A 6,410-nucleotide genomic window follows, 5' to 3' on the forward strand; every position below is an offset into this window, starting at 1 on the left:
CTAGATTATTCTTACAATCAATGGTTAAGATTGAGCCTCTAGACTCTTCTCCTAAAATATCTCCCTAGATATTTACATAGGACTTTCTAGAAGCTTTTACAATGGTCCTTAGATATTTTAATGAGACTTCCTAGAAGCTTCTAGATACAAGATATTTATCATATCTTTATTATCCAAGAAAACTCTAGAAAATCCTAAGATCTTCATGGACCCAACCATGAATAAGTGAGTCCAAATGCACCCAATTGAGCCAAAAAGGGGGCGGTTCGTGACATCATCCCCCACCTATCCAAGCGATGCCCTCATCGCTTAGTCTTCTCCTGACGAAACTTCTCGATCAAGTCTTCAAACTGCCACAAGGTACGCGCAGGTTCCCAACTGTTCTCACTGTCGGGTAAGCCTTTCCACTTCACAAAGTACTCTAAGCTCGGGTGGTTGTTGGCTTCACGAATCGTCCTATCCGCAAGAATTTCTTCGGCCTCCTTGTCGAACTCCATACGAATCCCTATTGGCGCTCGACTAGACTTTCCTCTATCTGGATCTTCTGTATCTTGATGATATAGCTTTAACATACTCACATGGAAGACCAGATGATACTTCACGGTTGGGGGAAGCTTTACCCTGTAAGCCACGTTCCACACTCTCTTCTCGATTGGAAATGGGCCCTCATACTTGCGTATCAAGCTCTTGTGTAGCCCTTTATGTCGATCCAATGTAGAAAGCTTGACAAGGATCAAGTCTCCAACTTGATACTCCATATGCCTTCGCTTCTTGTCGGCCCATTTCTTCATCTTCTTTGCCGCCTTGTTCAAGCACGAGCGTGCCAATTCGTTCTAATCTTACCACCCATTGGCAAATCGGTAAGCGGCTGGGCTATTTTCCTTATAACCTGTAGCAATAGCGTTTGGAGTGAGTGGTTGCTGACCTGTGACGATATCGAATGGGCTCCTCCCGGTAGACTCGCTCCTTTGCAAATTGTAGGAGAATTGGGCTATGTCCAGTAGCTTCGCCCAATCCTGCTGGTTGGCACTCACATAGTGTCTCAAGTATACCTCCAACAAGGCGTTTACCCGCTCCGTCTGGCCATCTGTCTGAAGGTGGAAGCTAGTGGAGAAGTTTAGATCTGACTCTATGAGTTTGAAGAGTTCCGTCCAGAACCTTCCTGTGAAGCGACCATCCCGATCACTTACGATGGACTTCGGTAGCCCCCAATACTTCACCACGTGCTTCAGAAATAGTGGTGTCGCTACCTCGGTTGGACACTTGGCTGGGGCTGGAATGAAAATACCGTATTTAGAGAACCGGTCAACCACCACCATAAGAATGCTGCATCCATCTGACTTGGGTAGACCAATGATGAAGTCCATGAAAATGCTTTCCCAAGGTCTCTCCGGAATAAGTAATGGTTCTAACAGTCCGGTCGGCGTTCTCTGTTCTGTCTTGTCTTGTTGGCACACAAGACAACTCTTCACGTAGGCCTCAACATCATCCCTTATGCGAGGCCTGTTATGCGCAGCAGAAATTTCGGCAGCACCTCCGATGCGCAAGGTGCACAACAAGAGATTAGATCGTAAGAATTCCCGTCTCACCAATGAAACAAGAATCTAAATCAGATATCTCAACAAAGTGAGATATCGGCTCTTCCTCTCATCAGTTTTAGGACTGACCTGTCGAGGGATCCTACAAACTATTACAAATCACGATAAGAACACAAATTTTTACTTGGTTCGGCAAACTGCCTACGTTCACGGAGCAAGGAGGGGGAGATCTACTATTAGAGGGAGAGATACAACTAGGGTTTACAATCACTCAATCTAACCCTCTCAAACTCTCAGATCCCTCACACAAAATCTCTCTCAAAAGGGGAGGCACAAAACCCTAAAAGACAGCTACACAAAAAACTCACACAAATCCCTAGAAGAGATAGCTGAATAGAGTTATTTTTCTTCTCTACAAGCCTTCTGCTTCAACTCCGCACGCCTCCCAAAGCACTGCTCCTTTTGCTCTTTGCGTCTGCTGCAGCCGCCAAAAGAAAAAAAACCCTAACTTGCACTGTAGCCGCTCCCCTTTTTCTTTGTCGCAGCCTCAAACAAAATCTCCTGCACACCAGCGTAAAACCCTAGGCAGCTATCTAAATAGTTTCGAAATCGGGTGTCTTCGGGTGGGCCAGTTCCGTTGCGGAAACGAAACTGCGTGGGAACTTCATGTGGTGCTCCAGCTCGTGGCCCCCACCCAACCAATTTCTTCACGCGGAAACAAGACCTTTGCCAGCTTGTGGTCCCCACTCACATCACATCCACAAGGCAATAATACGTCTCTTCTACAAGAGCTAGAGTTCTGTGCACACCTGGATGTCCCGCCCATTGAGAGTCATGACATTCTTTAAGGATCTCCCGCCTTAGATTCCCGAACAATGACACGTACACCCACCTCCCTTTGGTATAAAGCAGGTCTCCTTCTAGCCAGAACCTTCGAATTTTGCCTTCTTTTGCGTAGTCCACCATGTTCTTGGCTGTAGAATCATGAGACAAACCTTTCTTAATACGATCAAGTAAGGTGCTCCGAGGATGACTTATCATAGCAGCAAGTTCCGTCTTCCGGCTTAACGCATCTGTCACTATGTTGATTTTTCCCGGTTTGTACTTGAGCACGTAGTCAAACTCTGCCAAGAAATCCTGCCATCATGCCTGCTTAGGAGATAACTTCTTCTGAGTCTGAAAATAGCTGGTGGCCACATTATTTGTCTTTACTACGAATTTGGACCCAAGTAGGTAATACCTCCAAACTCTGAGACAGTGGACCACGGCCATCATCTCCTTCTCTTGAACGGTGTACCGCCTCTCGGTGTCATTTAACTTTCGATTCTCGTAGGCCATGAGGTGTCCTTCTTGCATCAACACCCCTCCAATTGCGAAGTCACTCGCATCAGTGTGCACTTCATAGGGCTTGCTGAAGTTGGGAAGAGCGAGAACTGGTTCCTCCGTCACAGCTCTCTTTAAAGCTTCGAATGCCCTCTGGCATTTTGAACTCTAATCCCATGCCTGATTTTTCTTCAGCATGTCTGTCAGTGGAGCCGCCAATGCTGAGTAGCTCTTTATGAATCTTCGGTAGTAGTTCATCAAGCCCAGAAATGATCACAGCTCTGTCACCTTGATAGGAGGCTCCCGCTCTAGTATGGCTCGCACCTTAGCTTACCTTAGCTTGATCCATGCGAATTTTACCTCCTCCAATGATGTAGCCTAAGAAGACCATCTCCTCCTGTGCGAACGAGCACTTTTCTCTCTTCACATAGAGTTCATTACTTCTAAGCGCCTGAAATACCTGCCTCAAGTGTTTCACATGCTCGTCCATGGTTTGGCTATAAATCATAATGTCGTCCAAGTAGACCACCACGAAATGGTCTAGGAAAGGCTCCAACACTTTGTTCGTCATGGTGCAGAATGTAGCTGGAGCATTGGTGAGACCGAACGGCATAACCAGGAATTCATAAGAGTCGTACCTGGTTACACATGTCGTCTTTGGTTCATCTCCTTCAGCAATCCGTACTTGATAGTATCCCGAGCACAAGTCAAGCTTAGTGAAGTACCTTGTCTGCCCCAATCTGTCGAATAAGCCCGCAATCAGAGGAATGGGATACTTGTTCTTCACCGTGATCTTGTTTAAAGCCCGGTAGTCGATGCATAGCCGCAATGACCCATCGTGCTTCTTCTGGAACAATACAGGGGCACCATATGGAGCCTTAGACGGACGAATGTATCCGGCATCCAGCAACTCTTTCAGTTGTTTTCGAAGTTCCTCCAACTCCGGTAGTGCCATGCGATAAGGTCCCATGGCTAGAGGATGAGCTCCTGACTCGAGCTCGATCTTGTGATCCACCTCTCTCCTAGGTGGGAGCTTACTTGGCAGCTTTGCGGGCATGATGTCGTGGTAGTCCTCTAAGACACTTCGGATATTCTCGGGCACGTCTTCTCCCTGGTGTGAGTCTTCCTCCACCTTGACTGTAGTAATAAAAGTTGGCTCATGTCGACGGATGCCTTTTTGGACACTTGTAAGGCCGAGAGCATTTTAGAAGTCACACTCTCGCGTTTGATCGGAACTGTGCACGCCTTGTCCTCTAGGATGCACATTGTATTGGTGTATGGAACTAACACGGCCTTCACCTTGTCTAAAAATTCCAAGCCAAGTACTACGTCAAAGTCGTCCATGGTCACGACCGTCAAGTCTTCTTGGCCGCACCATTCTCCGATGCTTACATCTACCTTCTGAGCCACGCCAACGATGGGAGTGGGACTTGAATTGACAGCTTTGATGACACCCCCTCCCTTGGTGATCTTAAGATTCAACCTACTAGCAACATCGCGAGAAACCAAGAGATGAGAAGCACCAGTATCTAGAAGGGCCTTGAAGGTTTTACCGAAAATGGTTGTTTCAATGACCATCGCTCCTCGAGGTCTTGCATCCACTTTTGCCTTGATTGCATTGAGGAGACGAAGTGAGTTGATTCGGGTCTCCTCATTTTTCTTCTCCTCTTCCTTCTGAACTAGAGCCACAAGATTGGCCCTCTTGGGACAGTCCATAGCCTTATGTGGACCGTTGCAGAAGTAGTATGTCAACTTCTTTGAACGGTCACCTCCTTTAGAGTTGTCATAGGATTTACCCTTCTCGGATGTTGACTTAGGTGGGAACTCTTTGGATGTCTTATCCTTCTCTCCCCCACCTTTAGTAAGCGCACCCTTTTTATCCTTTGGCTTGGACGAGTTGTTCACCTTCTTGAACTCGATCAGCGACTCGGCTACTTGCATTGCTTGGGCCAGAGTCTGAACGTCACGCCTTTGTAACTCCATCTTGGCCCATCCCGCGAGGCCATCCATGAACGAGAATAGAGTCCTTCTCGCCCATGTTCGGAATCTCCAGCAGCAACTCTAAAAATTCTTTCACGTAATCACGAATTGAACCTTTTTGAGTAAGGCGACGGAGTTTACCTCGGGCCTCATCCTCAGCATTCTCCGGGTAGAATTGCCGCTTTAGATCTGCCTTGAATTCTTCCCAAGTAGTAATGGAGCACGTACCCTTTTTTATATCTTCGCATCGTCTACGCCACCACAACGTAGCGATGTCTTCGAGATAGAGAGGTATGGCTTGGAGCTTGGCTGCATCATCCCTATATCCGACAACATTGAAGTATACTTCCATGTTCTATAGGAAGTTATCAATCTCCCGGGCCCCTAGCTCCTTTATACGGCTTCGGTTTAGGAGTATCTTTAGCCATGAAAGGTTGTGAAATCATACCTCGAGTTGCCAAGATAGCATCATATTGGCTGAACTTTTCTTTAAATTCAGCCATCTCCTTCAGGAACATTTCTCCTTGGCTCCGTAAGAATGCACACTCCTCACGTACAGATGTGATCCCTTGCTGTAGCATGTCGACGGCGGAATTCAAGGCCGACTGCATCTCCTCCCGAAGTTCGTCTCCTGCAGACTCCAACTTCTCGATGCGCTTGTCGAAAGCCTCCATCTTATCTGCCACGGTAAGCTCCATCTTAGTCAACCGTGCCTCCAACGTCGTCATGATGTCACGAGATTTATCCCTACGTTGCCTTGGAACATCCTTCGGATGCACCACACCAAGTACTTCGGAACGAAGATCGGAGCTCGACATTATCACTTCCGAACCTTGGCTCTGATACCAAATATCACGGGCTGATTCTTTCACCACAAACCTCACTCGAACCCGTGCGGCACTTAGTCACTCTTTCTCTCACTAGAATGGCTAAGTCAGCCTAATCCCTCAAACACTCACTCAAGAGAAGGGAAGAGAACACTCAAGAGTGGAAGTAGAAGCTCATATTGCTTTATTGCTTAGCAACTCTTGCTTGATACAAATAAAATGTCTTAGCCCCTATTTATAGGCAAGGCTAGCTTACAATGGATGGCTATGATTAGCCTTCTAGATTGTTCTTATAATCAATGGTTAAGATTGAGTCTCTAGACTCTTCTCCTAAAATATCTCCCTAGATATTTACATGGGACTTTCTAGAAGCTTTTACAAGGGTCCTTAGATATTTTAATGAGACTTCCTAGAAGCTTCTAGATACAAGATATTTATCATATCTTTATTATCCAAGAAAACTCTAGAAAATCCTAGGATCTTCATGGACCCAACCATGAATAAGTGAGCCCAAATGCATCCAATTGAGCCAAAAATAGGGCGGTTCGTGACAACATTCACACAATGAACAAATTACCAGTTCCAGTAATTTACCGTACGGAGAAAAGTGTAGATCTTTCCAAGAGATTGCTTGCATTTTAACCGCTCCTTAATCCCCGCAAAGCACGACAATGAAGAGAGAACCGAGAATCAATAAGACCTAATCTGATCGTAGTTCTTCTTAATGAACTCCACGAACCTC

Source organism: Asparagus officinalis, chromosome 1 (genome assembly GCF_001876935.1).
Source record: "Asparagus officinalis chromosome 1, Aspof.V1, whole genome shotgun sequence".
In the NCBI taxonomy this organism is placed as follows: domain Eukaryota; kingdom Viridiplantae; phylum Streptophyta; class Magnoliopsida; order Asparagales; family Asparagaceae; genus Asparagus; species Asparagus officinalis.